This window comes from Crotalus tigris, unplaced genomic scaffold (genome assembly GCF_016545835.1).
Source record: "Crotalus tigris isolate CLP2741 ecotype Arizona unplaced genomic scaffold, ASM1654583v1 scf7180000023830.6690815, whole genome shotgun sequence".
NCBI classification, from domain to species: domain Eukaryota; kingdom Metazoa; phylum Chordata; class Lepidosauria; order Squamata; family Viperidae; genus Crotalus; species Crotalus tigris.
The window spans coordinates 5294947-5322500 of NW_024100214.1; the positions used below are offsets into that span (position 1 = coordinate 5294947).

General features: G+C 37.3%; 1 protein-coding gene across 1 annotated transcript in view; it reads right to left on the minus strand.

Annotated features, from left to right (window-relative positions):
* Positions 1-27554, minus strand: part of TSPAN4 (tetraspanin 4) — a 692998-nt gene that overhangs the window by 394955 nt on the left and 270489 nt on the right. Inside the window, exon 3 of the mRNA XM_039321934.1 lies at positions 8768-8820. The gene's annotated coding sequence lies outside the window, so the exon portion shown is untranslated. The remainder of the gene's footprint in view (positions 1-8767; positions 8821-27554) is intronic.

Consider the following 27554-nt stretch of genomic DNA (forward strand, 5'->3'; position numbering starts at 1 on the left):
AGAAAATCTAACTCAGTGGTTCTCAACGTTTGTGTGATGGCGACCCCCATCACACAAACGTGCCGCGCATGTGTGGGCGGCGGCACGCATGCGCACCGCGCATGCGTGGTGCCACCCCATGCGTGGCGCGCATGCATGGCACCGCCCCCATGCATGGCGCGCATGTGTGGTGCCGCCCCCTGCGCAGCGCGCATGTGCGGCGGCGCCCCCATGCGTGGCGGCGCCCCCTGAGGGGGAAAAATGGAGGATCGCCTTGTTTGTCGACCCCCGTGAAATGGTCGATCGACCCCAAATGGGGTCGCGACCCATAGGTTGAGAACCGCTGATCTAACTGTACCCCCAATAGGTTATTATGGCTGCATTACCATTCACTCTACACTTAATCCTAATCTGGATGATATGGCATTTTTTATTTCTGAACATCTATGGAGATTCTCAGTCATCCAGGTCATAGTTATTCCAAAGATGCTTTTTCATGAGGCAATTGGACTTTCTTATTTTTCTTTGAAGACATTTCACTTCTCATCCAAGAAGCTTCCTTGTCTCTGATTGGATGGTGGGGAATGGGAAGATTTTGCAGACAGCTGTCTGCAAGGAGTATAAATCTTTCCATTTCTCACCATCCAGTCAGAGCTAAAGAAGCTTCTTGGATGAGAAGCGAAATGTCTTTAAAGAAAAACAAGAAAGTCCAATTGCTTCATGAAAAAGCATCTTTTGGACTTATTTCTGAATCCCCCCCCAAAATTTGAAAGTTTGGGAACAGAAGAGGAAACAAGGAAGCACTGAAGACCAGAGAGATAAAAGAGGGCATTGCGAAACATTAAAGCAAATGGACTAGATCCAGAGAGCTCTGGGTGAATCCAACCACCCACCTATTAAGCAAGACCAGAATGAGAAGCAGAAAACTCTTCTGCCTAAAGAAGACTTTCAGTCCTGGACCATGTCCTTGGAAGACCTATTTTCTGTAAACATATCCTAGATTTGAAATAATCACCTGTTTCATAAAATTGCTACAACTTACTTTGTAAACAAAACTATATCCTAGTTAGGAGGTGTAAAGCTAACTTGTAAATCCCTTGAATTAATACCATATGTCTTACTGATGCCTTTTTACATGGTTTCTAAAACCCAACAGGCAAAAAAAGAAATGGGGTATAACAGTGGTAATAAATGTTCTCTACACTGTCATGAGCTATTTGCTATAAGCTATTTGCTTATATTGAACTTGGAACTCATCTCTTCAGGTTGATGGGAAAATGAAGGTGTATAAGAATTGGCCTTTTGCCAAACAGTTACCACCTGGCAAGGTGAAGCAAATGAAGGGTATGGCTAGAATTACTAAATAGTTTTCTGACAAACAAGAAGGGATCTACAATAGTTTTTACTTGGTGAAAGAGAGAAAGATGTAAACTCCTCTGTCCCTTTTCCCCTCAATAAATCACTCTGAAAGCCAGATGCCTGGTGCCAGCCAGCCAGAAAATGTGATGCTTGACATTTCTTAGGACAAAGACCAGTGCAATGTGACCCCTTTCAAAGGCGCTCCAGGGACTTAGCCCAGAAAGAGACAGAGGTCAAGGACATTGTCACTTCAACATTGTTTAGTTTCAATAAATCTCATAGATGAGAAGGCTGAATCCTGCTGGAAAAACTTACAGAAGGATCCAGTAACCATTGTTGCAACTAGCTCAAGAAATACAACATTGAATGGGCAAAACCTGCTGACTAATAATGCTGAATTATTTTGGGTGGCTACCACCCCACAATTCTGCTTACTCATATTTTTCCTTCCCCTAGCTCATAGGACATTTTAATCAAATGTTCCAGAATAGGACCAGAAATAAATATGCTTGTTGGTTTTAAAATAAGATTTATGATAGTTTTATTTACACTTGTTTTCATTGCTTGCAGGCTATTTTGGGGAAGATTGCTAACCTGAAAAGATGGTGGAGTGGGGGAGAGGAGGAGAGGGAGAGACAGTAGGTAGACAGGTAGAAGTAAGAGAGACGGACATGGCACCATACAGTCTGTCTTTATACCTGTCCACTTATCTGATTAATACCTGCAGAAAACATCTTCCTTGAAGTACATGCTTCTGTCACAGACCATCCACTCCAGGGTTTCATCAGTTTCCTGGGCCTAAAACCTAAAAAGAACTTTTTCTTGGCATGATAAGGTCATTGCTGGTGGATTCACTACAGAAGAGGCAACTCAAAAGTGAGTAGTTTGGGGCCAAGTTTTTAAATCCAGGAGATACTCGATTCTTGGCTTTGCTGAGGTCATTTACAATATTTAGTGCAGTGAAAGGGTACCCGATATCAGAGGCCTCCTGGGTGGGTGAGGTGGATGTCGACACTCCTCAGTTGCTATGGCGGTACCATCGCGAACACCCTCATAAACCAGGGGGGAAAAGGACCGTGCCAAACTCCACAACGAATGTCTAATCACATGTCTCTCCTTGCTTTCCAGGAGGACACCTGGTAGAGGAGCTGCTTGTCAAGCCCTCCGGGCTCAACACACATGGGGGGGTAAGGATAGGACGGCGCACAGGGAGAGGATGTCGGCAGCAAGTACGGGCCCCCAGGCAACTGACAATGGCAGCAGCAGTTCGAAAAGGGGGTGGGTGCACACCCGGCACCTCGGCGACATCCCCCTCACCAGCAACTCACAAATGGACTGCCAGCATCTCCGGCGGTGTTTTCTGGGCCGCTGAATAGTTGACAGGCGGCTGGAGTCTTGGATAAATTTGGGTGCCGTGCTGGTCTGCCGACGGCCCACAGAACTGCTGGTGGGCATGCCCTGGCCAGGAAATGCTGGGAATGCTGGAGCCAGCTGTAATATGGCTTATGGAGCGATTGGAAGCCGGTTGGGACAGAGACGCAGGGGTGAGTGAGCAAAAGGCCAGTGGGGCTTGCCGCTAGCCATATATCGTATTTCTGGCCAGATGTTGATTAGATGGGTGGAGGGTGGGGATGGTTGCACAAGACTATTTAAGGAGCACTGGGAGGCAGTTGCTCCCAGCGCGAACTTTGTTTAGCAGGGGAAACTTTGCCTGTTTGCCTTGCATGCCAACGATTCCTCAAGTAAAAGCTGATGCTGCCTGTGCTTTGATTGCTTCGGTATCTTTCTTGCCAGGAGTACGGTAGGATCATTGACAATATATAGTCTTCAACTTATGACTACAATTGAGCCCAAAATTTCAGTTGCTAAGCGAGACAGTTCTTAACTGAGTTTTGCCCCATTTTATGATCATTCTTGCCACAGTTGTTAAATGAATCACTGCAGTTGTTAAGTTAGTAACTCAGTTGTTAAGTGATGCTGGCTTCCCCACTTGTTTGTCAGAAGGTTGCAAAAGGTGATCACATAACCTCGGGATACTGCAAATCATGAATATGAACCAGTTGCCAAGCATCGAAATTTTGATCACTTGATCATGGGGATGCTACAACAATCCTAAGTGTGAAAACAGTCATAAGCCACTTTTCTCAATGCTATTGTAACTTCGAACAAATGGAAGGCTGAGTTCCAAGACAGGACTTCTGTCTGATCTTCTACAGTGTTTCCCAAACTTGACAATTTTAAGGCATGTGGACTTCAACTCCCAGAATTCCGCAGCCAGCGTTGCTGGCTGTGGAATTCTGGGAGTTGAAGTCCTCATGCCTTAAAATTGTCAAGTTTGGGAAACACTGTTCTAAAAAATGCCCATGCTAAGGTTGCAACTCAGGATTTCAAGTCTTCCATCAATCTGTTCCAGCTAAGATCTGCTCCCATACACAACAGCCGCATGGAAATGGGTGTTAGATAGATTACTCCATGTAGGACAATCTTGGGAGATACTTTCTGGATCATATTCCTGTTAACACCCTCTACCTCTCTTTCACACTTTCCTTCTAACATAGTATCTCTCCAAGCTAGTTAATTTTGTGATTTTTTTCTTTTCCTTGAATATCAAATGTCTTTTATTGCCAAAACTGGCACTACAGTTTTATTTCGGTCAGAGCTGAGCCCTGAGATAACATTAAAGGCAGAAGGTTCCTCTGAGCACATTTTTTTCACCATCTTCTTTTAGTAACATCAGGGAACCTCATACAGGAGCCAGAAAACAAGACTGACGATTACCTATCCATCTACCTATTTACCCAATTCCCCCATGTTGTATTATCAGGAGAGGAAAACAAAAAGACAAGGAAAATCCAATGTTGGATTCTATGCACATCCACAATCTTTTTCTTTCTTCCACTCGTTACTTACTGTCGACAGGCCAGCTTATATTCTTTACACTAAATATCTAGTGAATGACAGGATGGGGGCATCTGCAATCTTGCTTGACAGCAGTAATCAATAGGTAGTGAAATTCTTACCAAGCCATTCCTCTTCCTTCTGGCTACAAAGGCAAATGAAACTTCAGCTGTAAAAATGAAATACTGATCAGAAAGGAAGTACAAGCAGGAAGTGTCAAAATGCAGCCTTTCCAAGTTTCAGAGATTTGCCTCTGCAATTCTATGTGCTTTAAACTAGAAAGATGCTGCAAGCCTAATAAACTGAATATACATCTCACTGGACTTTTATACTCCAAGGAGACTGCTTATCCGGTCCCATATACTCTTGCGGACTGCTAGTGGGCAGCATGATTTCAATAGGATCTTCTACCCATAGTTGAATAGCTAAGAAATTGAGGCATGCAGAAATAAAATCAGGAATCTCATAATAAAAGATGCCCGGTTACTCATCAAATCATTTGATTGAGAATCATTTTTCATAACTGTTGGGATATTAAAGTAAGAAAAATAATTTAAAGAAGGGGTATTTCATATATATTTTATTTCCCAACTGAAGATAATTAACAGGTAGAACACTCACCACTTATAGCTACACTTATGTTGTTCTACTCTGTGCAAAAAGAAAAAGAAAACCACACCAACCCTCACTTTTTTATTGTTAGGTTGCAACTTGGAGCGTCACCACTTTATCTCATTAATCTCCTCAAAAGGACGACAGAAATGGCAGCCGCCTTTGCTTCTGCCTCTGTGGTTTGGCAGAACTGTTTGCTCAAGTTAGAGAGAGGAGGGCAATGACAGGGCCAAGGGTGGAGCAGGACAGACCCCAAGGGAGTAGTTGCATCTTCAGCCACAGCTGTGCAGCCATTAAAATGCCCATTCAGGTTGTAGCCTGGCTGCTATGCAAAATGCTGGCCCGCTGCTTAGCTGCACTTTCTATCACTTTTTATGAGATAGAACTCATGAAACTTTCATTCCAATGGGAAAAATCTTCAGTAGTTGTTGTCAGAGGCTGCAGTACTGCAGATAGGTTTTCTCCACAAAACCTGTAGAGGTCCCATTTAAAAAAAAAAATCGTAAGAATTTAAATTGCAAATATAGCAATTAACAGCAATTCAATACAACAGGAGAAAACAAAGGCGATCCCACTGTCCCTGGCACAGACTGCTTTACAGCACACTGAATGTAACACAATTCTTTTGAAATGTATTAATTTGAAATACATAGTGTTTCACATGAAGTGGGCTTTGTAGAATGAAGTGAGATTTAATAGCATATTATGCAATAACTACGGTGAACAATTGCATCATTCCATTCACTTCGTTTACAAACTTCAACTAATGTATCCATATAATGTATCCCGAGAAGGTAGTTTCTAAGGGAGGGGGAAAAAAAACCCAAGCAAATCTAAAAATGCATTGGATGCTCTCCAAGGGCTCACTTACTACCCAGACAACTAAGAGATATGCAATGTTAGCAGCAAGTCTGGGAGCACAATTTGTCCAGCAGAGCAACCATTCCGGAACACTTATTTCTTGGTGAAAGCAAAGATACATAGCAGACATAAAGCAGAGACAGAATCACTGCCAAATACCTCATCTAAAGTGCCAGAGTTGGCAGAAGAGCTAGACAGAGTGACAACAGTAGGACCTCACTAAGATCAGATAAATACTGCATAGGATATGAGGGAAGTGAATGATAGATACAGAAGAAAAAGGCCATTCTGAAACTGATGTGAGCCATCACTATATACTATATACCTGGAGGGAAAAGAACTCAACCTCTACATACCATTCAAAGGAGACAATCAAGAAGCCAAAAAGGAAATAAAAAGAGCTAAACACCTCCTCATCAGCAATCAACAACCAGATGAACAGATATTAGGACCAAGATTAACACTAGACCAGAGTAGGCAACCTTGGCTCTTTTATGACTTGTGGACTTCAACTCCCAGAATTTCTGAGTCAGCATGACTGGTTTAAGAATTCTGGGTATTGAAGTCCACAACTTATAAAAAAGTTGCCTACCCCTGCACTTGACTAACAATCAAGAAGAAACAATGCCCCAGTCGAGAAAGTACCATCTCAAACAAGCTGACAGTAAACAACAGCCCAATCAAAGAACCACTTCAAGCAACACTGATAGAGGAAGCCACCAATATACAAAATGAGAGCAAATCACACTTATTAGCATTGATAATGTTACTTAATTTAGTGTTGAAACATCTACAAGAAAACAACCAAGCTCAGAGAGCACCACAGAAAAAAGATTTCTCCCACACCGAGGAACGAGAAACATTCCAGTTCAAGTGCTGAGTAATGGCTCCCTTTTCAACAAGGGAGTTGTTCCCTGATCCAAAATGAAAAACGCCCTCAGAATGGATCTGAAGCAAACCAAGATGCGTTGGTCCTATGAAAAAGTGTCATAAACTAGATTCTTCCTAATAGGTGATAGCTTTCTTTTTTGAGAACTGACTAAAAGTGAGTAGATTGTTTGGTTTCCTTTCTCACATTTTAAATAAAAATAAATAAATCACTAACAATTTAAAAACTGTGGCATCCTTGGTGTTCTCTGGCTTGGTTGTTTGCTTGCAGATGTTTCATTCTACAGCAAGCTGCCCTTAAAGAGTATCCGGAAACTTGAGTTGGTGCAAAATGCTGTGGCACTGGCAGTTGTGTGTGCCCCTGGTAGAATACACAGTACACATCTACTTTGCAGACTATATTGGTTACCTGTTTGTTTCCAGATCTAATCCAAATTGCTGGTTTTGACCTACATGGGACCAGGTTATTTGAGGGATCACCTTTCCCCAATTACATCTTCCTGTCCCACCAGATCTTGGTGAGAGGGCATGCTGGTTGTGGGCCTTCTCAGCTATGGCACCCACATTGTGGAATATCCAACCCTCTTAGGTTAGGCTGGCACCTTCACTGCTGACTTTCTAAAGGTCCTTCAAGACCTGGTTGCGCCATCATGCCTGTGAACCCCAAGGAACTGGTGAACTAGAGAGATGGTGCTGTTATTGTTGTTGTTGTTATTGTTATTATTAAGCTCATTATTTTTAGCTGCACTTTTAAAATGTTTTAACAGTAATGATAATAATTATTTCTGAATTATTGTTTTATAATTTTGTAGTAAGTCACTAAGAGTCACTAGTTTTGTAAAATGAGTAGTTATATAAATTTGAAATATAAGTAAATAAGTTGCCCAACTAAGTAACATCATCATCTGTGCCAGTGAGTGTGGCTTTTCTCCCTGTTAATATACAGAAGTCTATCCACCCAGTGTTGACGGGAATAAGGTTTTCTCTTTGATATTTCCCTGATTAGGGTATTCTTTTCTGTTTGTTTGATTGTTTGCATGGTGTTAATCCCTGCTTTTCTTGTTGGATGCTGGAGTGGACCTATTCTGTTGGGCTTTTTTTTTTTTGTTTCTGTCTTAGTTTTTTTAGTTGTCTCTTTTCCATTATGCGTAAATATAGTTTATTTCAATGTGAGATGCATATAAACAAGCCGCAAACCCCACACTCACTTGGCTCATATGCTATTACCTAGTTGTGTAATTAAACATCTACAAGCTAAAAACCAAGTTCAGAGAGCACCAACGACTCCACAGTTCAACTCTGAGCTACAGATATTAGTTATTTTTTTATCATATTTAAAAACCACTATCCCCTCATAGACTAACTTCATATGTTCTCTTTTATTGGAGTTTAAAAAATTATTCTTGAGTTCTTGCACATTTGCTTCATCCAACAACATTGAACAGAAAGTAAATGTATCAAATGAATCAAAACATTATTGGCAAAAATACAACATATCTCTGTTAAATACAAAGCTAAAACATAAACTCTTCAATATAAACTACTAAATTTAACTAGTAAAAGCAAAGAACTGAACATTTTATCCATTTCTATCTTTAACAGTTTGCAAAATAGATTCAATGCAAAAATAAAGGCAATAAAAATCTTCACAATTAGCAGTCCCGTGAGGGATATTTTTCAGGTTGCTAGTAATTTTACAAATACAGAAATAAAACCATAAGTATATTTCCAGGTGGTTTGTAGCTTTCAAACATATATCATACACCAGAATCTACTGTCAAAAAGCCTTACTTTTATGTTCTCATCTCTCTTTTTATCATAGCCCATCATCTATTTTCTTGTTTGCTTCTCATTCTCCATGGCCATTAAAAGGTTTAAATTTCAAATAATAAACCTATTTATCTGATCTAAAGACCATCATTACAATTGCTTCCATTTTCTCAGTTGATTGACCATGGACAATGGACAACATGCTTCCAAATGTACAATACAGAATATTTACTTTGTTTCTGGTGCCCATGCAAATGTTCCAAAATAAAGAAGTTCCTCTAAAAAAAAACAAACAAAGAACACACATTCTTTTCTTAAAAACCCTTTAAAGATCACTTGGGGAATGGGGGGGGGGGAACATGTTTAGCTTTGAAAAATTTGTAGAAAACAAGGTAAATACCTGATTTGAAGCCTGCACCAAGGAATTCTTAAATTCTGCTGGATTCAAATAATCTGGAAAAGAAAAAGCAAATGTAAGTTTATTTGATCACCTCTTAGAAAGTATGTCTATCAGATCTGCTCTAAGATCCAGCAGAAAAGTAGGAAATTCCCCTGTGATCAGTGAAAATCAGCTGATGTCCAAGCCATCAAACTTCCAAAGTCCTTCTCCAGCCCAGCAGGTTAAGAAACTTCAGCTTTGGAAAAAGAAAAAAAAAAAGAATGGAAACAACAGAAGAACAACAATAACAAATGGCATTGGCTGTGCTTGTGGCCTGATCAGAGTGGTGGAACCTTTTAGTCCTAGAAGAGAATCATTTGAAAATAAGCTACCATAATAAATGACTATTGTTTGGCTTATTTCCCAAAAAGAGATTTGCCTTTCTCCTCCTGTTAACGTTTGCTAGCCTTATTTTATTTAATGGTCTCCAAAGAAATGATGTGTTTTTTAAACTAACTATTGGATTTTATCACTTAATCTCTTTTCCACTTACTGTTAAATTAGTTAAAGAATAATGAAATAAATTGTTTTACTTTTTTAAAGCTCCAGTACAGAAATCTAATCTAAAGTGGGATGAACTTCCTTGAAGTTCCTGGTACCAGTAGGTATGAGTCAAGTCTTTGAGACAGATCAAGTTAGGAAACCAGCAGAACAAGAGTGAGGTACTTAGAGGAGACACGTAATCCCCAACCCAAGAGGACTTCTTAAACTTTGTAGCAGCTCCAGTCTTAGGTAAATAACATTTGATTAAATCAGAAAAGACATTTCCTGAGCGGGGGTTATTTTAGAGTGCAAAAATCTTACATATTACCATTTGATCATGCAGATTTTGAAAAAGTTGCTCATTGGTAAAATTGAAGTATAAATAATGGGGAAACACGTGTTAACATTTCAGTAAAATACCGCATTCTACCATTTGAGATGATTAAGACCAAAGCATAATACAATCCCAAGCTGTAATCATGATCAGAAGCTAGGAAGCAAGCAATATCCTCCATACAGGGTAATATGCAGATAAGAAACTCTGGAAGGTAAGGTGAATGTAATACTGCAAATGTCTGTAATAAATTAATATTGAACCATTATTGAAGGAAAACAAAGCATTAAGGGAAATTGAGTTTCAAATGTCTCCAAGTAAAACAACATAGATTTTAGTCCCTCTTCCCAGCAAGATTAACGCATTGAGCTAAATTTAAATGAACAGAAGCAAACATCCACATATTTATATGCAAGTTAAAATAGCATCCTCCTCACAGTACCATCATAATACATAAAATACCGGAGTACAATTTTATTTCAATTTCTCTTTGAGATTCACATAAACAAACAAAATCACGCTCTCCAAATTTTTGGGGAGGTAATAAGTTTGGGGGGTGGGGGGGAGGAAGATCCATGTTTGCCTGCTGTAATAAAAACATGGGGAAGAAATGGAGGAAGTGACAGATTTTATTTTTCTGGGCTCCAAGATCACCTCAGATGGGGACTGCAGCCAAGAAATTAAAAGACGCTTGCTCCTGGGGAGGAAAGCTATGGCAAATCTAGACAGCATACTAAAAAGCAGAGACATCACCCTGCCAACAAAAGTGCGTATAGTCCAGGCCATGGTTTTCCCAGTTGCAATGTATGGCTGTGAAAGTTGGACCATAAGAAAGGCTGAGCGCCAAAGAATTGAGGCCTTTGAATTATGGTGCTGGAGAAGACTCCTGCGAGTCCCTTGGACTGCAAGGTGTTCAAACCGGTCAGTCCTAGAAGAGATCAACCCCGACTGCTCTTTAGAAGGCCAGATCCTGAAGTTGAAACTCAAATACTTTGGCCATCTAATGAGAAGGAAGGACTCACTGGATAAGGGCCTAATGCTGGGAAAGATTGAGGGCAATAGAAGAAGGGGACGACAGAGAATGAGATGGCTGGATGGAGTCACTGAAGCAGTAGGTGTGAACTTAAATGGACTCCAGAAGATGATAGAGGACAGGAAGACCTGGAGGAACGTTGTCCATGGGGTCGCGATGGGTCGGACACGACTTCGCAGTTAACAACTACAACAACAACAATAAAAACATAAAAAATAAAGTCTGTAGTACCTTAATGATAAGCAAATTTATTATGCCAAGAATTATTGTGACTTACACCTACAGGAATTGAGAAAACTATAATAAATTGGGGGGGGGGTTGAACCTAATGCCAGCTATGAAGCACTCATGAACATCCAATTGAAAGGTCTCATGGATAATTTTGAGTACCACCAGTACAGTTTCACCAAATCCAATAATTAACCAGGATGATTATATTCCTCATAACTGCAATGAATTGAAAGAGCATCTGACCTTCCAGTTGCCTGTGCCTAAAGTATGGTTAGGAAATACAGCAACCTTCAAAGTATACACCTGGTTCAGGAAATTGGAATATGAAATTGGATCCTATTCCTCCAGCCATCTTCAACCCCCGTCTTCTTCTAGCAGTTTCATACCCATTCCAGATCTGAATGCAGATCTGAAGACAATGACCTAGCAGAGTATCAATTGTCCCTGATCTCCAGTGTTTGATTATCTGGAAGGTTTATCTGCCTCCCACCCAAGTACTGTATAACCCCTGAGGAAATTAGCAGAGATCCAAGCAGCAATAGCATTTTATGACAATATCCAGGGAGCACCATGAAGTCCAGAAAAGTTTCAGAAGACATCACTTTGGAATTACAGGTAATCCTGGACCTATAACCATTGTTGAGCCCAAACCTTCTGTTACTAAATAAGATATTTGTTAAATGAGTTTTGCCCCATTTTAAAACCTTTCTTGCCACAGTTATTAACTGAATCCCTGCAGTTGTTAAGTTTGTAACACGGTTGTTAAATGAATCTGGCTTCCCCATTGTCTTTGCTTGTCAGAAGGTCGTAAAAGAGGATGACATGACCCTGGGGCACTGCAACCGTCATAAATATCAGTCAGTTGCCAAGCGTCTGAATTTTGATCACGGTGACCATGGAGATGCTGCAAAGGTCATTAGTCTGAAAAATAGTCATAAGTCACTTTTTTCAGTGCCGTGGTAACTTCGAACAGTCACTAAATGAAGTGTTGTAAGTTAAGGATTACCTGTATTTTGTGGTCTTCTCAATGACCTACAGTATACTCAAGCTTCCAACTGACATTAAATTTCATCCCGCTTTGCTAACGCTTATCTGAGGAATAATTTGAAAATGGATTTAAATACTTGTATTATGCACGCAACAGTTATGTTCTTAGTAAATAAAAATCTTCTAAAAATTCAGTGTTTTTAATAAACTACCCAGGGAAACCTATGTACATTAATCTGGAAGCTTTTCTTACTTTGACAACAATTTTTAGCTCTGGAACAGCCTCCCAAAAGAGATCAGTTAGCCCTCCTCCCAGCAATTTTTTTGGAAAATGTTAACAAGTGAGCTGTTTCGGAGGACTTTTTCTTAAGTTTAACTTTGATGCTGTTTTGTATTTTGATGCTTTTTATGCATTTGTGCTGGGATGATGTGGTTATACTGCTTTACGATATGATTCAGATAAATTGTGGATATTTTAATACTTGTTTTATACATACTGTATGCCACAGAGACACTTTAATTGTAGGGTAGAAGTATGATAACAAGCTAAATAAATATGCTTACCTTAATTGGATTGGCAAATCAAATCAAGAGCAAATTGAGAAAACAATTATTGTTTTATAAGTAGCAAAGGAGAAGCAATTTTGCCATCCCTAACCAACCTGATATAAGAACCTTGGCCAGTGAGAAATACGGATGAGTGGAGCTTAGGTGTTAACAGGTGACTTTGTCTGCCTGACAAAAATATGGCAGTGTTATGCATAATTTGGCATCTACAATTAACAACAGAACACTCAGTTCTGATTTAAAATGGGGTAGGTATGGTTGGGAAGGAGATTAGCTATAAAATACAAAAGGAAAACCAACATAAGCTGGAGTAGATGGTAATGTGGAAGTCGGTCATTGGTTAAGAAGTAAGATATAAAATTCAGTATTTTTTCTGGATTGTGTGCTGTATTTTTTTATACATCATGGACTTCAGGTGTTGAGGATTATGCTTTTATTCAATGTACTCTGTCCCATTGTTATAATAATATATATTATTATTAAATAGCCTGGCTGGAAACATTTTCATTATTAGGACTTATTAACATTTATCCTGCTGTAAAAGGGATGAATCAATTCTGAAATAAACAGTAATACATTTTCCATTTTCTTGTAAAGGCAAGCCACTCTCCAGTGTTAGCTCTTGCATAACTCTTGAAAACGCATCAATATTGTCCATTAACATTAACACGTGGTGTCATGTTCTTGTGTAATCAAAACTGTCAGAGAAAGGTTAATCCTTTACTTGTGAAACTTGACAGAAAACAGCACTTTTTACATTTCCACACATCAATCACACTGAACGCTACACTTACATTCCAAAAAGAATGACAGACTCTCCTCTCTCTCACAATTTTCAAAAACTCATTAATTATACTCACTTTAATAAAAAGATCTTAATATAATGAATAGTGATTGCTCAATTGAGTATCTCTGGTAAGGATATTTTTGCTGTAACTTGATTATTTGATCAATTTTACAATCACATTATAACAGTAAAAAGTATAAACAGTCAGAATGCTAACTCTATAGCCAAACAGCAAATTTTTCAGCTTCACAGAATATCAGATTAATTGTATAAAGAGAACTGGAGTGTTTACACTGAAATAATAGAATAATTAAACTATAAAAGCTGCCACAATTTCAGATATTAATTATTGATTTAGCATATGGAAAACTTAATAATGACAGAGGCTTGCTGCTGTGCTCTAACAGAAATCATAGTGGGGGAAAATAACCTCCAAGAAATTATTTTTGATGATACAAGCTAGTAATTATTAGGCAAATTGGGAGAGGTTGTAGTTAAGAAGAAACCATTTTAAAAAATGGATAAACAGGTCATGACAGGAAGTGACAACTGGAATTTTTGCTATGGGAAACTTGCAGATCAGAAATCGTTTGATGCCAGGAAACAAATTATAGATATCAAAGCTTTTCCAAAGTTGAAAGCTTCTTTTTTTTTTCCAAAATTGTTGCAATCCCAAATTTGTACATCTTCCTGTTCCATCAGCACTTTTTAAGATCATAACATCCCTGACACCATTTTGTGTTAAAGGTTCAAAGACCTGTTTGCCACTCCACTTCCCTGCTCTGCATATTCACTGAAAGGATTTCTTTCCAGTTTCTATTAACAATTTCTTTTCTGTTCAAATCTGAAGCTACACTAATTTTAACTATTGTTCCTTCAATTGAGCCACGATCATAAATCACTTTGGAAGTTGTTTGTTTGGCTGTGCAGTACACAGCTAATAACAATGATTTTATTTAGACAGGCAATCCCTCAGCTTAATAAATCAAACCTGATTTGGAGGCTCAACACTCACATTTGAACCATCCAATAAATGTCCTCAGCTTAATAGCTTTCTGAACAACCAAATTTACCATAACTGCAAAAGCAAACCATTTCTGAACAGTGCTGCCTACAACTCCTGAATATTTCACCCTTTATTTACTATCATTTCTTCATAAATAAGGTAGCAAATATGTCCAACCAGCCAGCAGAGATCATCAACTTGAATATAGCCGCTAATAAATTATGGGATTTCAAGGTGTTTCACATTTATACATGTAATTATGCAAAGATACATGTATAGATACATTTACCACCTTTAGGGATGGCTCACTGTATAAAATATGGTTTCAAATAGCTTGTAAAGCTCCAGAGCAGTAGTATCAAATATATAACCCAGAAGGTATTCCTACTTCAGTGGTCTATGGAGTACTTGGCTGCTTTTCATTCTTTTCTGCCACTAATAAACAGGATTCTCAATGTGTAGTCACAGTAGGACAGGTACTGACAACAACCAGTTCAGAGCAGAAAATACAAGAAGTATTTGCACTAGCAAAGTTAATTGCAGTTATGGTTTAGTGCTGTACCATGCCAAAATAGTGAACAACTTTACTCCTCATATTTTGCACTCATTCAGAGTATTTAAGAAGGAATATGCCAATTACATCATTTTTTTCAGATTATGATCTTGGGAGTTTATAATTCAAAATGTGACATTCTGCACATACAAACAAAAAGATTTACAGTATGTTCATCTTCCGAGACATAACCTATATAAGGCTTTGATATCACTGCCTGCTTGAATGTAACTCTTAACACCCTGCAGATACATCTGACCTCCAGTTAATTGACTGACAAATCATTAAATGTCTAGGGACAGGAAATTTCTTCTCTCATTTCCTATCACCTTCACCAGCAAAACATCTAATAGTCCCAGGGTTGCATTTTACAGGCAACTAAAAAGGCACCATTTTGAAATTTATGAGGAGTCTGGGAAGCTACCAAATGACATCTTTTTTTTTCTTTTCTTCTTCATGCCATGGGCATAAATTTGGTTCACAGCTTGTTCCTGCACTTAAGTAATTGTGTCTATCTAGGACAAATACATTGTCTACCTTCCTGCTTCAGAAATAAAGAACACCAAGAGCACTCATTCATTCTCTGGCTTAGGAGAGAAAAATGATCAGCTCAATTAAAACCAGAAGGAAAAGAAAGATGAAATGAAAACTCTTCACGTTTTATTTGCTACCCATTTTTCAAAATGCTGAAAAAAAATCCAGGGATGAGTTGTATACATATACATATATGAGATACATGTATGATGAACAAAAGTGAATATGCACAGTTAGCATTCTTATATATTTTACAGTTGCTATTCCTACTTCACATTTCCCAGAGAACAAACATTGATGCTCAAAAATAATTCCCCAAAATTCATTATGTCCTCAAAAAAATCTGATGAACGCAAAATTGGGAAGCTTACTTAAGTCTACAGAAAGAAAAACCTTTGCCAAGAGAGCCCTCTCCCTCCAGAGATTTCTTCCCATAATTCCCAAGCCATTCTGTGTGCAATTGTTCCAGGTGAAAGATGTACCGGTAGACATTCTTCTACCACTTTTAATCCTTTTCCACCCAACCTTCCAAATCGCAACAGTCCTTAGCCAGATTTTCTACTCATACAACACTCAGATTTTGCATGGATTATAAGGACTTGATTTCTTTACAATGTAATAAGTTTCAGAAAACCAAGCAGCAGATGACACTCTTCATGTTATTTCTAGCTAAGGGGAGTTCCTATGTGGCCTTTACTGGGGTGGAAGTGAAGTCTTCTTTTATCTATTGTCATCTGTTCTTTGCTGAATGCATCATCACAGTCTATCAAATTGTTTCCTTCATGGTGCAGAACAGAGGAGACGTCACCAGCTTTTCCACATGTATTCTGCTATTGCCATGTGCACAAAAGAGTTAAGGCTGGAGCAACCAAGGACCGTGGCAATGACCACCCACAGTATTGTTTCCTGTAGCTCTGGAAAGATCCATGTCTTTTGATGTAGAGACATGGCTGATGTAGATATCAAATCCTCTTTTTCTTTTTATTTCCTGTCTGTTGTTACCTTTCTCCCTATTTTTGCCTGCTTTTTGTTCAACCTGCCAGGAATCTTGTTTGAAGTTTACAGATGGGATGGGATTGAATGGGATGGGATGGGATGGGATGGGATGGGATGGGATAGGATAGAATGGAATGGAATGGAATGGAATGGAATGGAATAGAATAGAATAGAATAGAATAGAATAGAATAGAATAGAATAGAATAGAATAGAATAGAATAGAATAGAATAGAATAGAATAGAATAGAATAGAATTGTGGTTGGACACACAAGGAATTTGTCTCCAGTGCATAGGTTCTCAATGTACATACAAGTAATAGTGATAATCATGATCATGTTTACTAATGTTTAATCAATAACTATATGGGTATATGCAATCAAGATCCACTTTACACACTATTCTGACCAGTTAAATCTTGTGTATGGAACAATCAATCTGCTTCTTTGTCATATGTGCCCAGTCCTATGTGTATATTTGGAGAAATATACAAAGTTTATATAATGGTAAAGAAGAAAGAAGAAGAAGAAGGAAGGGGAAGGGGAAGGAGAAGGAGGTATTTCCATATTGTCAGCCCCACTAGTAGACCAGACCATAAAATCAACTCCAAAGGAAAGCTAAAATTACTTTTATTGACATTGACTATAATAGCAGAATCTTGCATGTCTGTGCTGTATGTCCTTCCTCTGTCTTATAGTTTAGAAAATTAGGAAAGTGTCTTTCTCAGCTGCTTCTAAATGTTATCAGGATTTTCTGAACTTAAACATGATTAAGCAACCGCTTTTGCATATCTCTGTCAAGGTCATCTTCTTTACTCTCTACACTAGTGAAGGACTTAAATTACAATTTGATACTCTTTATGGGAAAAGATTTGCCAAGTAAATAACTAAATGAAGATGAAGCTAATCAATATCTAGAATCAGATGTTAGCACTGTATACAGTTTCAATTACAGCAATATTAAACACAGACAAACATTAGGCTGAAAATGTCCAGAATTGTCTCTACATATTGATTTTCATTCACCAGAAAACTGATGCACGAGGCCTTGAGTACTAAAGGCTGTTCACAGCAAGGAAAGCAATGGAGCATTTTTAAAATAAATATTTTTAATAGTGGAATACAAATAACTACAACACTAACAGAAAAAAAATTCAGAAGCACAAAGACTTATATAATATCTGCTTAGTATCAATATAGTGGTAATTCAATCCTTAATCTTATAATTACATCTAGACCATTTGGAAGCATAGTGCTTCAGTGACTCATTTTTGAAACCTAAAGAGTTTTGGGGAAAAAAACAGTATAAATTTATATCCTGAATCTATTCCTTGGTATCAGGAGGGCAGATTTTCATTCATTCATTCATTCGGCTGCCCAGCTCTACAATGACTCTGGGCAATTTACCATTAAAAAAAAAAGAAAACATACATCGAAGAAAACAAATACAGGTGTATGAAAAATGAAATCAGAATCAAACATCAAAGAGATCCTAAGCCAAGGCCTGGGAAGAAGAGCCTTTGTGTGAAATGTATTGGCCCTCAAGCTCAGTAGAACTTCATAAAACTATAACTTCCATATTTCCGGAATATAGTTTAACATCACATTTACACACTGAACTATTTCTTTCTAAAATGGTATTACTATATGCTATGATCTAAAATGAAAACAAAGCTATGACCAAAAAAGCCAAATCACAGGAATTAAAAAAAAAACCCTCAAATTTCTTATAAGACCAGCAATTTCCAACCTTTTAAAAAACATTCTTGGGGAGCTCTGCAGGCATAAAAATAATAGTTTTTTATATGAAATTATTTCATTCTTTTTTTTTATTGAAAATTTTTTAAATTTTACAAAAAAAAGTTCCCTTCCCCGAACCCTCCCGACCCTCCCCTACCCTCCCCCAACCTTCCCAGAGCTGAATACACGCTTAGTTAAAATTTAAAAAAAAAAATCTTAAAACACATATATTCCATGAACATATCTGAATACATTAATTACACAAATTATAAAATAGTTGACAATAGTATATATAAAAAAACAAGAGAGAAAAAAAGAAACAGAAATCTTAAACTTTAAATATAAGTTATTCAAAAACTAAATAATATTTTTTTATATCCAACTTATATTGTATAAAATCTATCCATCTTTTCCATACCAAGAGATACTTCTCTTGCGATTGATCTTTCAAAAAAGCCGAAATCTTTGACATTTCCGCCAAATAAGAAACTTTAAGAAACCATTCTTGCAAAGTAGGCAAAGATTCCCTCTTCCAACATTGCCCTACCAACAACCTAGCTTCTGTAATTAAATTTAACATTAATATAATCTCTTTACTATCACAATCAGAAACAATACCTAACAAAAACAATTGTGGAGTAAATTTTATCCTTCTTCTAAAAATTCTTTGAATATTCCACCATATCTTAATCCAAAAAGCTTTTATATTTTTACATAACCACCAAATATGATAATAAGTAGCATCCAAACACCCACATTTCCAACATTTAGGCTGCAAGTCAGGATACATACAAGACATTTTTTGTGGATCAAGGTGCCATCTATTAAACATTTTATAAAAATTCTCCCTTAAATTTTGGGCTTGTGTAAATTTAACATTCCTCACCCAAATAATCTCCCAAGTATCTAATAAAACCGGTTCATCAAAATTTTGTGCCCATTTAACCATACATTCTTTCACTAATTCTGCTTCTGAATCCAAGAAATTATTTCATTCTTAAGTCATAAAGAGCATGCTTTACATTTCTTAAAATCTGGACTCACTGATTATCCAAAACAGGATATCCCAATTCTTCATTCCACAATTCAGTCATATAACTAAGACTAACTTTCATTCTGTTTTTTAATTCCTTGTAAAATTGAATTGTTGGTTTTAATCCAAGTGTTCCATCTCTTTAGGATCCTGGGGAGGCTGCTAAAGCAGTAATGAAAGACTGAACTAGAGAGCCAGTTTGCTGTAGTGGGTGAAGGTGCTAGACTAGAAAACAGGAGACTGTGAGTTCTAGTCCTATTTAGACATGAAAAATCTGTTGGGTGACTTTGGGCCCGTCGCTCTCTCTCAGCCCAAGCTACCTCACGAGATTGTTGTTGTGAAGAAAATAAGGAGGAAGTATTAAGTATGTTCACTGCCTTGAGTTGTATATTTAAAAAAGTGGAATAATCTAAAAAAAAAGAGGACAAGAATGCTTGTCATAGAGGGCAAGAGCACTGAAAAGGCACACTGTACTGATTTCATAGCTCAGTCAGTTCAGAGTCGTCCTGAAGGCTTCCATCTTAAACACTTCGTTATTAAGAAGTAAGCTCCAATGATCACAGTGAAATTTATACAGCCAAATAAACATGCATAAGGCTGTTGCTGTAAAGCTATCAAAATTAAACAAAATACCATTGTAATTCAAATCAATATTTGTCTAATATAGGAAGGAAGACAAACTACACCCCCTGAGGAGGAACTATACTGCTAAGTGTAAACAAAGCTATTAGAAGCACAATCTGCAGCAAACTGCCAAAATATGATTAATTATTGAAATTATCCTTAAAAAGAGCAATTATAACAATAAATTCTTCTGGAAATGGACCACTAAAGAATGATGAATATTATTCCTTACCCTTTTTATAACATACTAATGTTCATCCCAAAATGCCAGGTGATATTGGTCTAAGACATACCTCCACATCTAGTAGCTAACCTTGGATAATCTCAATATTTTATTATACTTTTTATTATATTATTTATTTATAGCCAACCTTTATTCTTTTTTTAATTACCCAAGTGGTGGACATACCCAATAGTCCTTCCTCCTGTTTTCCCTACCACAACAAGGTGAGCTGGGCTGAGGCAGAGTGTCACCCAAGAGCACCTAGCAATTTTTCATGCCTAAGCTGTGAAACTCACCCTCTCTTGGTTTCTAGCCTGGTGCCTTAACTATACCAAAAAGTTCAGGGTTAGGCTAGAAAGTTTGTTTTGTTTGTTTTTAAAAAATCAAACCAGAAGAAGGCAATAGTAAGCCTTTTCCAATATTCTTGCCAAGGTATATCCATATAATTATCACGAGCTAAATTCGAGTTGAAGGACTCTTCCAATTTTGTCTCAATGTGGCAGAAAGTCATGTTAATCATTTGCATTTGGCTACTTTTACACATGTACTGTATGTTTCTAAATCTCAGACCCAAACAATTTGGTGAGGTACTTTATGTAAACTATTTTCTAATTATGAGTTTAAACACAGAGTTTCTTTTTTATTCCTTGTTTTCCTGTCCATTCCTCCTACGTATCTCAGAATATTGGGGTTAGGACTCTTTCATAGCTCATGCCCTTAACAATGGCCTTTGCCATTTGTCTTATCTCTTGTTCTTTTGTTAGAAGCACAAAAAAGCAAGTTAGAAAGAGGTGTGGTTGATCAATGGCCTCTATCAACCTCTTTTGGTTTATTTATAATAGCTTAACCAATGTGCAAGTAAAACTTCCAAGAATAAGAGATGTCCAATTTTGTTGCCACTAATTATATTTATTAAAACTGTCTTGCTATTATTCATTTAATTTATTAAATTTAAATCCAAGTAAATATTTTTTAAAACTTTGCAGTCTTAAAATTCCTACAGTCTAGCTTTTAGCAGTATTTATTTAATATTGTAATTGAAAAGTTATTTTAAGAGGTAGCACATTTTCACATACAGCTAATCTGTCTCTCTCACACTTTCTGACTCTCCTCCATTCTCTCTTTCTTGTGCGGTTCTCTCCTACTAATCTGCAGAAGAAGAGGAAAACTCTAGCCTTGCACTAATTTTCAACCTGCTTACAGAAAATGAGGGAAGCTGTTTTGTTTCTCCCAGTAAACCAACACGATATTGTTGGTCTTTTCTTGCCACAGTTATGTTTCCCCAAGCCAGGTGGCCATCAAAACAAGTGTCTCCCTGCTTTCCTATTAACTTACCAGCTTGTCTTTTCTGCAGCTGGCAGCCTATGCATGTACAAGCTACCTGTCTAAAAATTAAATCACTCCACCCAGACTTTCTCCTTGCACTCCATTCTGCAAGCAAATATCTATTTTATACTGTATTATATTCCAGGCAGTGAAACATGCATCTTACAGCAACTAGTTGAGCTGATGTGATTACTGTACTCTGAATCTATCAGCAGTTCATTGTCAAGATGATGCTATGAGGGACAAGAATACTGGCAGTTTGGCTGGAATAAAAAAAATGTTTCAAACAGATGCTTAAATGGACATCAGATGGCATGTTTACAATCCAGCAAAATTCAGCTTTCCAGATCATAGAAGCATATGCGGTTAAAAGATGCAATTTCACATCTGGGTTTACTGCTGTCTTGTAGAGCCATGCATGTTTCAAAAATGATACCTCATAATATGTTTTTTTTTCTGTGCAAGTCTGAACAAGGCTGCAAATATCAATTCATTAAAGTTACTACAACTCTTGCGTGAAAATCTAGAGGGAAAAGTGAGGCGGGGGAGGTTATTTTAAAAAATAATAAGGAAGGGCTGTGATTGTGTTTGCACAAGCTCCAAAGCATTTATTCTAAATTATTTTCAAAGCATGCCCAGCTTTATTATTTAGCCTATTTCTAGTAAATTCTCTGCTCTGTATCTTGTAAATCCTCTAGTGTGAACCTTTGAATTGCCTCTATTATTGGGCAAGGTAGGAGCCCTGAATTTTATATAACTCTTGTGTAAATCTTTGAATTGCCTTTACAGACCCAGGTTTAGTGGGGTGATTCATACTGAGCGAACCTTATGCATATGAGTGAATCTGGATTTTCTGTTTCTTTCTTGAACTAATAGGGAAGGAACGTGTAGGAGAAGGAGAGCAGAACCTGGGGCTGAAGTTAAAAGAGGGCTCAGCCCACTACCATGCTATGGTCCGTTTGGAACAGGGCCACGCAAGCGGCAGTTAAGCATGTGCACAGCTCCACTTGCATAAGTAGTGGATGCTCATGCTCTCAAACAAAGCTCCATTTATGTGACAGTGGGCACGTGCAAAACTGCACGCCTGTCACTCACACGGAACCATCTCCTCTTCTCCTCTCCCACCAGTCTGCCAAGTTGGAAGGGTTGGGGACCGCTGGTCTAGAATACCACACAGGCTGAGGAATTCTGGGAGTTGAAGTCCCTACATCTTCAAATTGCCAAGTTTGAGAATCACTGCTGTACACAATGCATGACAACATAGTAATATAATAATTAGGAAAAAGCTGACATGCTTATCTTCAGTCAACATGCCAAACACTTGAATTTCTGCCAGAAACTCTTGTTTTGATTCTACCACACCATTCTTACATACCTTTCTTTGGTGTTTTAATTACAGTCAATAATACTGCTTCTTCAATAACAACAGCAACAAAGGAGGAGGAACATATGGCATTCCAAACGTTAGGTGAAATTAAATATAACAATAAAATGTGTTGGTACAGATATGATTGAAAAGGTAGTAACTGGGACGATTGCTTGCAAAAACAGAATTGGGAAACAGAAGTATGAATGCTCACAGGAATCCTTCCCTAACCAAGGTTGATTCAAAATGGCTTTAAATACAACAGAGCTTAAGTTCTTCTCAAAAGCAACCTGATGATGATGAGAAGTAACAGCAGATTTTGGAATTAAAAAAAAAAAAACGTTCTTTGCTCAATGTAACATTCAGGCTTGTTCCTTTTCTCAAAACTATTTTACCCATAAATCCTTTTCACAGGCACTTCACTACACAATGGAAACAAAAAAGACAACATTAAATATATTTCCATCTTCAGAACTCAAAACCCACGCAATTAGATTTCCCATCATTCAGCCTTTCTAATCTGCTGTGCTGACAGATTGCTCTGCCATAAATCCCATTATTATTTTATCCCACTGACCAAAATCTACATCCAGCAAACATTTATCAAATCCTTTACTACAAAAATGCAAGACAACACAAAGGTGCTCTCTTTTGTATGTTAGACTGCTTTTGTCTTACATTAACTCTGGAAATAACAATTGCTGATAATGGGTAACCGGACGGTAGATTTTAAGCGGAAACAAGATCTGAACATTCATGCTGACATTCTGGCTAGATAAAACGTATTCCTCTTTCATAACCTCTTTTAAACAGTCTTAAAATCAACTGCTATTGTTCAAACATCCAATATGTCCAGTATTAGAATATGTTGCTTTATTCTGTATTAGTAAATTAAAGTGTCCTTCTCCTTTAATTGTAATCTTCTGAAAGTGGATTTTAAAATGAAAGGCTATAAGAATGATATGGAAAAAGATGCTACACAGGGCCTACAAAAGAAACTGGCTCATGACTTAGCAAAAGAAAAGAAATATTTAAAAAGGATCCTTCTCCTTCATCATAACAATTATAAACAGTTTTAACAACTAATCACCTTCTCTTAAAATACCCCCCCAAAAAATCCCTTCCTCGCATATCTCTAAACAGATCCTTATAACCCCATCATTTCAATCCTGATGCCAGCAAAAGCAAAAATTAAGAATTACAGAAATAACATCATACATGTAGTACTTGACTTATGACCAGAATTAGAGCTATAAGTTGGGATGATCATAAAGAGAGTCACCCTATGACCGTTTTATCATAGTTGTTAAACAAATCACAATGTTCTTAAGTGAAGCGTGTGGTTGTTAAGTGAATCCAGCTTCCCCAATTGTCATTTTTTTCTCAGAACCTGGCTGGGAAGCCTGCAGGATGCTGCAACCAGTCATAAGTGTGAGTCAGCTGACAAGCGCCCAAATTGCAATCATGTGACCACAGGGTCACATGGTTATAAGTTCAAAGACAGGTCATAAATCGCTTTTTCAGAGGTTGTTGTAACTTTGAGCCCTCATTAAATGAACAATAAGTCAAGGACTACCTGTGTCTATTTTAACTTTTAAATAAAATAAACCAATTTTACATTCCTTCTTTTTTTACTTTTAACAAACTTAATTTTTAATCACTTCAAATAAATCCTGAAGTCTCTTTTCAATTAACTTTTTCTTTGTCCTTTCTCACAACATCCTTCAAAATTTAAGATCTTTTTTTGTAAATTCAATATAGGAAAATCATGGAAGTCGTTCTTTTGGTTTATCACTTCTACATTGCTTTCAGTTATTATGATATCTTCTTGTTTCATTTGCATATCCAATGTAGCATCTTTTTCCATAACATATCTTCAAGGACAGCTCCATGAAGAGTGTACTGTAGTAATCCAAGGAGGAGGTGACCAAAGCATGAGTGACCGTGAGCAAGACCTCCCAGTCCAGGAAGGGGTGTAATTGGTGCACTAGATGAATCTGTGCAAAAGCCCCCTACCCATGGCTGCCACCTGCTCCTTGAATAGGAGCCATAAGTCCAGGAGGACCCTCACATTGCATACCAGTTCAGTCCAAGGGAGAGTCAAACATGAAATATCATCTGGACCTGAATGGCCAAAAACCCATAGCCACTCTGTCTTGTCAGTCAAAGCCAGTTTCTCCCCATCCCTAACCCTTACCACTTAAGGCACTCACCTGTCTGGCTAGGAATAGAGATTTATAATTGGGTATCCTCAAATATGCCCAGTGTTAACAGTATTTTGTTCCATTCTGTGTTAATAAGTCAAATGTAAGTGTTTCCTTTGATTGTAATCGTTTGTTATCTCTGGCTTCCTCTGATGTCCAGTGTCCAAATTTCTGTTTGTTTGTTTGTTTGTTTTCAATTTCTATAGCCTCCCAACTCAGTCAAATGACTCTTATCATGTTTTATTTCATGAATTCCAAACAACCAAGTTTTCCCACAGAAAGGATTCTCACAATCAATTTCAAAATCTTATTTCAAATCTATCTGGACCCCCTAATCCATTTATAACTTTTCAAAATCAACATTCTAATCACTCTTTTGCCACTTATTCCACACACAAAAAATGTCCTTAAACTTCTTTCTTTCTTTTTTTTTTTTTCAAAACAATTTTTATTAGTTTTCCATTTTACACCAACACAGCTTAAGAACCCACGTGGAAACATGGTGATCCATTAAAAAAAAAAAAAAAAACAAGCAGTATTTCTTAAAAATTTCCCTCTCTATCTATATAAAATATTATAATTGCATTAATACACTTTCAAATAAATTCATTCATTACTATATCTAACCATCAACTGCATTAATCAATAAAAAAATAATCTATAAAAACCTATATTTCTTCACACATTTAAACTTAAGCTTAATAAACTCCATTTATTTAAAAACATTATAATTAAGTCAATATCTTTCTAAAACCAATTCATTCGCTAATATAACATTTCATCCAAAATATATAATTAAAAATAAACTAATATTCTCTATCTATTTATATTATTATAGGCTCATTAAAACATTTCTAAAACAAATTTTCATTAAATATATCACTCTATATAAATTTCATTAATCAATAAAAACTTCTTTCTTTAGAACTTCTTTCACTAAGGGTTAAAGTCAACTCACCCAGCGCACATTATCAGACTTGTCAATTGGAAGGATCTCAATAATTGAAAAGCAGTTAAACGGCAATTTTGAAAAATTGGCATGGGGAAGGATTTTGAAATAATCTCAGTATTTAAGCATCATACTATGGGATCAACCTGGAATCAGTGATCAGTGAGTTTCTTCACTTGATGTAATCAGGAGAGATTAAACAACTAAGAGTCATGGATGAAATAGTAGCCATTACGTGACATAGTTTGATGCTGGAAATAATATAACTATTTGCTGACATTAACTAGGACTATTGAGGTCTGGAAAGGAACACACTGAAAAACTACACCTTGGAGAAATAATGTTATTATAGTTCCATACATGTAAAGGCAACAATTTTCCTACACCCTAAAATTAGCATTACTTCAAGATAAATAATCTTGCCCTAATAATGTCCTCTCTATAAAGTCAAAGAGGGAATAAAGACACTCAGCTTATCACTGAGTCTCTATTATCTAATGTCACATGGTATTCTTGCCCAATCACCTGCAGATCAGAGCCTCTGGTCACATACGTCTCCAAAAATCAATGCTAGCTCCTCACCTACTGCAGGATCCAAAACACAGAAGGGCAGATTTCTTAATGGGTGACTTTCCTCTCCTGACACAATCGAGTTTTAATGTGCACAGGTTTGCCCAACAGACAACTAAGTTGAGGTTGAAAGTCATCTAGTAAATCAACTTTCCTCCCTCCCTTATCTAGTCTAATGAAAAGAAAACTAAGAGTGACATGATAGCAGTATTCCAGTATTTGAGGGGCTGCCACAAAGAAGAGGGGGTCAACTTATTTTCCTCAGCACCAGAAGACAAGAAACAATGGATGGAAAATATTCAAGGAGAGAAGCAAGCAACAGCTAAGGAGAAACTTCCTAAGAGTGAAAAAATTAACCAGTGTAATAGCTTGTCTTCAGAAGCTGTGGATGCTCCATCACTGGAGGCTTTTAAGAAGAGATTGGACAACCATTTGTTTGGAATAGCATAGGGTCTCCTGCTTGGGCAGGAGTAGAAGACCTCCAAGGACCCTTCCAACTCTGTTATTCTGTTAAACTGAGTGTTTTATTAGTAGCAACCAAAGTCACCAATGATTTGACCACCAGGTTTCAGGATCAAAGCTACAGAGATGGAAGTGGGAAACAACATAAAATTACTGAATCCCCTTTTTGGGTCATCATAATGTATGGACTCCTAAGCATTGATATTATGCTGATATTTTATTTTAAAAAGAACATTTATTTTATTTATATTTATTTAGAAACTGTCCATCTCCCCATAGAGTGAAATATGTTGCACACCAAGACATATTTTGTTGTCCTTATCTTTGAACACAATAAGGAATCCAAGGAATAAAGTGCTAATTTAGAGAGTCCAAGTTCCATCACTGATTACTATTATATTGCATCCCTTATTCTGCCATATGTGACTTTCTGCATTCCAATGAAATCATTTAAGTGTGAATGAATAAGAGCTGTCAGCAAGAGCTCAGTAAAGAAGTAGGAGGGAAGAAAAAGCCAAGGATCAAATCAGTGTAATGAAAAAACGGAGTTGCTATTTTCATGCAAGGGTTGAATTAGCCCTATAGCTACAGTACTATTTCTAAGAATAAGGCAGGATTGTCAAATAATGCTTGTTATGCCTGTGTATATGTTTTGGCTATATATAGAAACACACATTCTTAGAGAACATTTTATGCTGTTTCTATCAGTATTATTTTATACTCCCTTATTTCCAATGTAAAA